Genomic DNA, 11,123 nt, shown 5'->3' with positions numbered 1-11,123 from the left:
ACTATACACTATGCACGCAATATTATTGAGGCAGTTAGCAAGCACATATAACATAAATAAGAAACAAAACAATCATTATCTACCTCAAATTAAGTGTGAAATACTCTCTTAAGTCTGTGTTTCCCCTTGTTATATGATATGTAGCTTGTTCTTAATTAGTCTATAAACAATCAATATACAACATAATCAGATTTCTCACTATTTAATCCAACCAAACGCTCACTCCCCTAATGTTATTACCATAGGCTTAGTAATCGAATTAACAAAATATGAGAGTAATTTACTTAGCTTTAGGAATGATTTCAATAGAAAAATAGATGAAAACTATTCTAGATCGCCTCTGTATTTCTCTAAAACGTTCTTAATTGATAATGAGCAGTGAGTTTTTTGTATTTTTAGCGACATACTGTTGTAGTGACACAATCCCACTATAGTGGCGGTACTATAAACTTACTCCTTCGCGTCATATTAATTTGGGTTGTATTAGTGGCATGTCATTCGTTGTACAGTCTTGCACAAGATAGAACCTCAGAGTTCCTTTAAAAAGTATCAAATTCACAACACGACTTTGACGTTATAAACTTACTCTTTCACGTCAAATTTGATATCAGGAGTTTTACTTATCCAAATTCACTTTTGAAAAGTCATATGGACTCCTTAACATCTTAACGTTAAGAAAAACATACCCCACTTTGACGTTTCAACAAATACCATTCACGAACTGTCCTAGACCTTGTCCCGCTCAAATTTCATTTGAGTCTCACCTTACCTAAAATTTCAACTCTTCAAATTAAAAGCTTTCTTACACATTTTTTTCACTAAAAGCTTACTCATAACGACACAAGGAGTCGTTACATTACAAATTTATATTCGAAGTCATTCATGTTATTAAAAAAAACTTATATGATTATCATGATATGTTAGCTCCTTGATCAATAAGCACGAATAGTAGAAGACAATGACAAGGTTGTGGTCATAGTCTTGTCACACACATACGCCGAGGCAAAACTTGTTAGAGGGAGAATTTGTGGGTCACAAGCTTGATACGTTATCACTTGTGTGAATCTCCCATGTATTCTGAGTGATTTGGTTGAGGTTGTTTCCCTCTGTATTTTGTACTCTCATATTTATAGTGGATCGCTCATCTCCTTTGTGGACGTAGGTCGATTGACCGAACCACGTTAAATCTTTGTGTCTTTTGGTATATTTCTCATTGTCTTATTACTCGTGATCTTTCAAGGTTTGCATTGCTAGCTTCCGCGTTTACACCTGCTTATTTTTTGGTCCTAACAAGTGGTATCAGAGCCAGATTCAATGACGGAGTTAGGTTCAGTGGTTTGATAATCGATGATTGAACCAGGTTAGAAAGATGTGTTCATCTTGACGGTGTAGTTCTAGCAGTAACCTTTTTGACAGTAATGAAGATTTTGTTGGAGAAATTGTTTCAGAGAGATTCTTTGCGTTGAGACATAAATTTTGCAAAGAAGATTATGGAGAGGAGAAGCAATTTGTTGAAGATTAAATAAAGAAGGTGGACAAATTTATTTTGTCAGAAATTCAGGCCAAGGGGGAGATTTGTTGGGTTTTATTTGCCCTAAATTTCTTGTCATAAATAGGTTTTCCTCGTAGGAAAAGGTTTTGGATTGACTAATCCTTTTCTTGTAGGAAAAAGTTTAGGACTCTATAAATAGAGGCATGTTCCTTCTAACTTAATCAGCATTCACAATGTAGTCTTAAGGGCTTTGAGAGTTTTGGTTAGAGGGAGTATTTGTGGGTCACAAGCTTGATACGTTATCACTTGTGTGAACCTCCCATGTATTCTGAGTGAATTGGTTGAGGTTGTTTCTCTCTGTATTTTGTACTCTCATATTTATAGTGGATCGCTCATCTCCTTTGTGGAGGTCGATTGACCGAACCACGTTAAATCTTTGTGTCTTTTGGTATATTTCTCATTGTCTTATTACTCGTGATCTTTCAAGGTTTGCATTGCCAGCTTCCGCGTTTACACCTGCTTATTTTTCGGTCCTAACAAAACTAGCATGCAAGATAGGTGTCAACAGTTGACCTGTTTGTGCAGCAAAGACGTGCGCAATTGCACCAAGACTTGACATCGAAGTGACAAATGTGGATCAAGACTTGGATATGGCAAGGCAGCTTGGTGAGGAATTGACAAGGTGCAAGCAAGAAAATGTCATGTGATCATGGAATTAATGTTTAATACGAGGTGTGGGCAAAGAACGGTCACGATTAAGCAACACGATAAAGAATATTGATGTCAAGGCACATGAATAACATTGGCATTTGGTATAACTACATTAAGAGGGTACATTGTTCAACTAAAGATCTTAAAGCAGGTAGAGGTAAGGGTGTACACTATTTGGATTAAATTGAAAAATCAAACTAAATCAAATCAAATTCTAATTTGAATTGATTTTTGGATTTTTGGTTTGGTTTCGGTTTTAGAAAAATATAAATCGAAAATAATAATAATATATATATATATATATTAAGTTGGAGTTAATCACTTTTGTCCCTTTTTAGTTATATTCATTATGATTTAGTTTATTTTCTTATGTTTGGACATCTATATTGATATACTTTTAAGTATTGTGCTTTAGGTTTTGCTTGTGATTTATATTTAAAAGTATAATTAAGAAATTCAATTTATATATATGTATATATATATAATTTTTTAAATTGCAAATACTTTTGTTATGTTTCTAATTATTGACATAACCGATTAACTACACTGAAAAAATCCAAACTAAAAAGAAAAAAATCAAACCAAACCGAATTTATTTTGGTTTGGATTGGGTTAAACTTCTTCAAAACCAAAAACCAAAAATCCAAATCGAATAGTATAAAACCGAATGCACATCCCTAGGTAGAGGCATGCACATTGTTTAGAAAATTTCAAGCACTTATTGGTCGTTAATTACATTAAGATAAGATAAGTCGTGTGGATCAAGTGCTCTTAATATTGTACGCCACATATCAATAATGACTATCACACAAATTGTAAGTGTGCATATTGTCTTATGGTTGGGTAAAAATGAATTATGTTGCATTGAACAATATGAAGTACTTTTGAGAGCAAAATTTAAGTAAGGTCTACATGATCTTAGTGTTAAGGGTGGTAAGAGATCTAGTGATCTTGTATTTACTTTAAATAATACAAAATGAGAAATGATTATTTTTTGTAAAAACATTCATATTGTTGTCTAAAAAGAATTGTGTCAATAGCAAACTGCCTTATATTATGTTGTTGACTGACGCGTAAGAATAATTCTTGCACTGCCTAGTGTTGAAAGCATCCTTGTGATAAGATCTATTAAGTTATAAATCACATATATCATTAAGTTTATCTATCAAAGTCTCTATTTTTTTCGTTTTGAAGTTTGTTTTCTTTTTAATATGTCTTTAGTTATCCATGACGATTTGTGTGAAACAACTTTTTTTATGAATTTCGTAATATATAGATTTAAATAATAATTTGATGATTCTGAATTTTTATTTATGGATTGGTTTCTATGCTTGTAGATTTAGTGTGTTGTCTTCCATTTTTATTATAATCTCGATAGTGAAAATGAGAATTTCCCTCAATATTTTATAGTTTGCATGAAATCATAATTTAACTTTATTGGTCTGCTGAATTTAAATAGGACCAATATACATAAGTTAATCAAGAAAGTGTCATATTTGTCCCTCTACTCTCAAAAAAAGGTTATTTGTATCATTTGACATATTTTTGATATATTTATTTTTGTTATCCAACTTTAAACATATGTTTGTATTTTAATTGTTAAGTTTTATATCTCCATTTTTATTATCTTACCTAAGACCTACCTGCATATATTTTACTTAATTAATTACATATAATTAATTAGTTTCCTCATCTTCTAAACCTCTTCTTCTCATTGAAATCATTTTATTCTCCATCAACTTCATTCTTCTGCAAAGTATCATCAAATTACAATAATTAATTAAGCATACATTACGTGAAGGAAATTAATTTCACTCCAACAATATGTATAAAAAAGCTAATGATTTAGTCACTTTCCCTAGAAACTTTCATATAGAGAAAAAATTTAATTAACAGAAAATGATTTTTAAAATAAAGATTTTAATCACTATTTCACCGCTAGATTTCTGTGTTCTCGTTAGTGCCTTCTCATAACTTCTTATTTCGCTAATGAAATTTGGTTTTAAAAGGAATTTAAGTCTTAGAAAATCAGTAAAAAGAAAAAGAGTATCAAAAATTAAAGAAAGAGAAAGAGGAATTTTAATGAGAAAAAAATATTAATGCTTAAAAAGGTGAAACGCATGTAATACACCAAAATGTACTCATTTGGTTATGTATTCCATGTCAGCATTTAATAGGTCAGGGCTGTAATAAGTTCCGAATTAAGTTAACGTGTGTCGCTAAAATTTCATTCATAATTTAAAGGATATTTATATATTATTTCTCAATATGTATCAAATATTTTAAATTTGTTAAATATAAAATAGAAATTAAGTCAAGAATTCTTAATTTTAAGATAAAAGAAAAAAAAGCATTCTTTCAGAAGAAAAAATAAACTAGAGATATTTTTTTTGTTGATTGTGGAATTGGAATCCACAACACTAGATTATATTTTCACCATCCATCCTTGATAAGGAGCTGTCAATCAATTTTATTTTGACATTCACAAATTATATATATATATATATAAATTTAATATAAATATTTTTTTTGAAAAAGTTAATAAATTCGTCCGATCAAACACCCATCTAATTGTATGACATGCTTGAAGCTCAACTTCAATAGTTCTTAATATTTGTTTTATTATACATACATACTTTAATGTATTTATGGTCATTGGTCAAGTTCTTTAGTTTAATTTGTTTTTTCTTTGCTTGTTTTGTAATTTTGTTTTTCTTTGTTATCCAACAGTCTAATATTTCAATGTGTAAAAATCTAATGTGTCTTTTATGATATATTTATGACTACGAATTGTTGGTATGCCAACACGTATTGATTCTTAAATTGATTTGATGTTTGATTTTCTATATGTTATGATATAAATATATTATTTTACGAATAAAAATTTATAATAAAATAATAAGTATGTTCTTCAACATACATATTCATTTTTGTTAGGGAGCGATCTCCTCTTGATATGAATTTTTCGACGTGAACTCAAATTTAATCAAAATCCATATAAATACAAAATTATCGGACTAAAAATTTAAAAAAGAAGAAGACATATTAACATTTATATATTTCCTAGACCAGATAGACCATAAAGTGAAGCTATTATGATATTCTTTCTTTTTTCTTTTTTATTAGTTATGAATAATTTTTATGTTTTTATTTTTCAGTTTATTCATCGATATTTTCTAATGTTACGTCTCTTTTTTTTCTATATGTGTATATATTAACCTAAAAAAGTTGGCTGCTTGATTATTCAATTGAAGATACATTAATTTTATTATGCTCTAAAAAAAGTTATATTTTCAAGTTAAATTTGCTACATTTGATCATGCATAGGTAGATGTTTAATTTTATTACTGATTTAATCTTTTGATCAAATTGTATATAATTAATTACAAATCAATTTTCTACAGTTGGGTTATTGTTGATTATGTTAACTAGAGATAGTATGTTTATTTGTTATTTAAGATTATTCTATTAAATATCACAGATTGATTTATTTTTTTCTTTCGAATTTAAAAGAAAACTATCCATGGATTAAGGGTTAGCTTTTAAAAATAGATTTCATATTGATTAAACATGTAACTTTTTTTCTAAATATTTTAAAATTTAAAGTTTAATTAAATTTTTGTTTATTAAATATTTTCTTATTTGGATCTGCAGGATATTCTAGTGTTTATACATTTAATCAAATAAAATCTTATTTCATAATTTTTTCCTTGTTTGAATCATTTAAAGTGACTATAATATATAGCATATCAATTTCCCTGAAGATTCATCTCAACATTGGATTTTAGTTCTTTTAAGAAATTAACTTCAAATTTTGATTACAATAAAAATATTTCAAAAAGTAAAATTCACCACTAATTTTATTTAGTAACAAATTAGTACCTGACAAATAAAAAAAAAGATTGGCTAAAAAAACTTTAGCAATGGTTTAACGATAAATTCGTAGATGAGTTCATTTTTTTTTTCTTTATTGTTGTTAAGAAATAAGGTACATATCAAAAATATTAAGATTCTTAAAAATGTTGATTGAACTTCTTATCCTTCTTTAAAAAACTTTATAATAGATGAAGTTGTCATTTAGTATTTTTCTAAAATTATATTTAATTATTATTAAATGACTTTATTATTTATTAAGCTCTATGATCTTTGTGAAATGGGATCCCCTCTAGTTATTTTTGCTCCAGTGTTGCTCAATGATTACTTGAGATATTGACAACTCATCTAAATTCAAAAAGATTGCATTCCACCAATATGATAACATGATTTAAAATTCAAACCAATAAATTCTAAAAAAATAGAAGAGAGAATATCTTTCAAATAAATTGATTAAAACCTTTCTATTGAAATCAATATTTTGAAAGAGAACTTTGTTATTACTTTCCTGTTGTAATCAATATTTAAAATAAAGCCTTGTCCATTGCAAAATCATTTGTTTGGAGGATAAACATTACTAAAAATATTATTTTTAACGAAAAAATATTTGATGGTTATTTTCGTAAATATTTAATTCATGTCGGTGAAAAGAAAAAATTAATAATGTTTTCATACGAAAAAAATTTCATACTATTTAAGTGAGGTTTTGTTTCATTTTTTCCAGTGAGCTAGTTTGGAATGAATAATTAAAAAAATCAGGTTTTGTAGTACAAATTTCTATATTGTTTCACAATGAATTTTATTTTTATTTTTGATAGTGAAAGACAAAGTAATAAACAACAATAATACAATAAGAGCACGTTTGGACTAATGACTTGAAAGTTGATCAAACATACTTTTAAGTCAATTTTTGACTTCGAAAAGTGGTTGATAAATATGAAAAAATAACTTTAACAAAAGCTTAAAATGACTTAAATAAGTTAGAAAGTATTTGAAAAGGTCAAAAATGACTTAGAATAACTAAATAAGTCAAAAATCAAAAATAGATCTCCCCCTACTTTTTATTTTTTGACTTAAAAATCATTTAAGTTTGATCACGGAGAAACTACTTTTTAAAGCTAATCCAAAAAGACTCTAAGTATGTAATGGGCATATTGAAGAGCTATAAATTCAAGGTAAAATTATTTCCTCAAAAATCTCAGCTCAACTCGTTTTAGATTAGCCTCGTAAATATGTTTTTTAATGTTCATCTCCGGAATTAGGTTTAGGTGTATGCATATTTCTTGTGATTTCCTTTATTGACGAAAGCATACACACATAAATAGAGAACCCAAACAAGAACCTTTGAATGAAAAGTGATACCATATATAACTTAATAACTCCAATTTTTGTTCCTGAGTGAAAGGTACCCTTAGTTTTTAACACATTGCTATTAGTGAAGTTTTGGATCTAAATATAATGAATCAGTTGATTCTCAAAATATAGGTTCTCCTAGAGTTAGCGATAAACATACATTGTTGCAAATCTATTTTCACGAAATTGGTATACACACATTGATAGAGAACCCAAAGAAGAGTTAGAGAAAGAAATTTATTAGGAATAAAACAAAATTACTCTCTAGACTATGATCGAAATCTCAGAGACAAACTTAAACTAAACTATGATTCTATTAACACCACGAACCCATTTTTAACAATAATTTTGTATACCTTTTTGTCTTACGTGACATTCAAACATCTCCCTCGTGCCTTAACTAAATGGAGTCACAAACTGTGCCACGTAAATCAAAAGGTGTATAAAATTACAAAAAAATAATTTCAAAAGGGTTATTGGACCTTAATTTAGTTAAGGGTGCATCTTTAAGTTTCGATCATAGACTAGGGGTGCTTGTGCCTCCCAATTTATTATAATATTTATGAGTTGAAGTTTATTGATTCTTTTGCTTATTTAAGTATATAAAATATAGAATTTAAAAATAATTTATTATAATACATATGCCACACTAAAAAGACTATCGGGATGAGGCTCCTCTCCATTGATCTTCCTCCCATTTCTTGAAGTACCTACTTAAATTGCAACTACATATCATAATTAAGAATCAAAGGTTGAGATTTAATTATCTAATTAAGATCTAACCATGATCAAAATACACAAATTAGTTTCTTTAATTACTTTTAAAGAATTAAATATACATTCATGAATGAGAATTATTTGCAAGAATTATGGAATTAACATTTTTTAAAATGTAAATGAAGAAATTATTTGTTCTTTCTAATCATCTTTAGACTTTAATTTAGGTAATTAAATCTTAAACCTTTGATTCTTATGACATATGGCTACTATCCAAGTAGGTACTTGAGGAAATGAAGAGAACAACTAATGGAGAGGAATCTTATCCATTCTATCGAGCATATGCATTAATAATTTTTAGAAATAAAATATGTTATCTTTAGTCTGTATTTTCACTGGGAGTATAAACTTGCAAATAGTTATTGAAACTACTTGTATTATTTTGTAAGTTAATAAAAATTCTAAGAAATTATATTAGTGTACTAATTTATATTTATCGTCATTTAACTTCTTTTTTTTTAATATCTAGTAATCTGAAATCAAGTAAAATTTAAATTTTTATGACTTTAAAACTGATAGTTTACCTTACATATATTATAATAAATCTTTTCATGTCAAATTTTGTTTTCTTCTATTTATTAAACTAAGAACTTACCACGCTTCACGCGGGTTTTTTTTTAGGAAAAATTATTTAACTACATAATTTATCTTTTCATATTCTCTGATATTCCCTATCAGTTCAAAATATTACAAATATCCTCCTTTTTTCTTTTTCTAGATATATTGTTCACAATCATTCCAACTTTCATCCCACGATTTTGTTTCTATTTTCATGTCTAGAATCACTCCATGTATTGACAGTTACATCCATCACTCTATTTTTGAGTTTCAAATATATTCTTTTTTCCAGTTCATCTATTTTAAGTTTCTAAAAAGCTTAAGATAGAACTATTTCTTCATCAATTTTTTTTTCCAGATTTTCCGCTTTTTTTTTTCATTTAAAAAATCATCTTTTTCATCTACAATTTTTTTGATACATATGAATTCTACTCTTTTTTTTTTAGCTTTTCATCTTAATTTTCTTTTTCAAATCTTCAATAGTCGACTTTCGATTAGTGTTTATCATGTTCAATGTAAATGTACTTAATTCATAGGCACTATCTAATGTATCATTAAATTATATCAAGTCATATAATGTATCTTTAATCATGATACATAAATCATAATGTTTTATAATTGAAGTATTGTGTATCAGATTCAACAATAAGTGTATTTATATATATATATATATATATATATATATATATATATATATATATATATATATATATATATATATTAGTAACAATCTTTTATCACTAAATAGATACACCAAAATTATTCATTTGGAAGGCTATGTGTCTGTAAACATTACCGAATAAATATACTTGATACATAAACTCTATGTTCTATAACTAAGACATTGTGTATCAAATTAATCAATATGTGCATGATACACAATATATATCAAATTCAATCGTTTTCAAACTTTATTACATGTATCATATATATATCAACTAACCACCATTGCGTTATGTATCACACAAAAAAATGCCATTTGAAATAATTACACGTATAATGTATCTTTCTATAAAATACACTCTCTCAAAGAAAATAAGATACATAAATAATAATATATCACATACTAATTTCTTAGGCATGATACATAAATTCAAATTTATAATAAATATATTAAATACATAGCAATTACCACACAAACATGTATCTTTAGAGGCAGCAACAATAACGAAAATAAGCATCAGGCCAATATTAATTTTTTAACATTCTGGACATCAAACAAAAGTATGACAACATGATTACTAGATATTATTATATTCTCATCGATGAATGAATTTCTCAAAGAGAATTGATAACATAACAAAGTCATAAGAAGTAGTGATTTTGAGGATGCAGAGGGGCATTAAGAGTATTCATATACATATCCTTATTTGCTTAATCAAAATTCCCACGCACATGATTTTTCATGTTTAGGTTGATTGTCTATTTTGCATATGAGGTGAGTACTTTGTTCTTAATCTTGTTGGGTATCTTCTCTTGCCGACTCACAAATACTACGTCAAATCCCTAACGATGATAGTAACAAGACTAACGAAGATGTTCATGATGTATATTTTTATAAAATTACATAATTTTGAATCAAAATTGAAAATATCTTCAATGAACTAGGAGGAGAAGTTTGGATCTCAAAATTTCAATAATTTTGAATCAAAATTGAAAGTGTCCGAACTGGGAGAAGATTTTTGAATCTCAAAATTTTGAATTATTTTGAATCAAAATTGAAAGGATCTTTGATAATTTGGGAGAAGAACTTTGAATTTTGTAAAGTTGTTGCAGATTGGAGCGATTTATAGAAAAGAAATCAATTTATATTTATATTCCATATTAAACTCAACAACCAAGTTTTATAACGTATCACAATTAATGTATTCGAATGAAATTTATATAACTGGATGATTGGTTAATTAAGTGATTTTTGTAAAATAAAAAAAAATAGGAATAAAATGTAATTTAAGTCTTACATTATGAAATTTATGTAACTTATACTTTTTTTTTCATTTGATCTGTATATTTTCACACAATTAGTATAAAAAAACTTTTTATTATTTTTTTTTCTAAATTTTCAAAAATATCAAAAGTAGATATTTCTCAATTCTAGATACAGTTGAAATTTTCCAATTGTCATATTTTTACGGTATTAATGTAATCCAAATAATAAAGTATGAAGACACAGTTCAACTTTAGTTTCTTCTTTTAAAACTAAAACAAATAATATTACCAAACTTAAAATGTAAATGATATATAATCATGGTTAATAACTTGTAGGGAGCTTAACTTACATTAATTATCCATAATTTGTGCTCTGCTCTATCTTACCGAACATGGATAACCTTTATTTTTTTGCAACATTTATTATAGA

This window comes from Solanum lycopersicum, chromosome 9 (assembly GCF_036512215.1).
Source record: "Solanum lycopersicum chromosome 9, SLM_r2.1".
NCBI classification, from domain to species: Eukaryota; Viridiplantae; Streptophyta; class Magnoliopsida; order Solanales; family Solanaceae; genus Solanum; species Solanum lycopersicum.
This window is presented reverse-complemented; position numbering follows the sequence as displayed.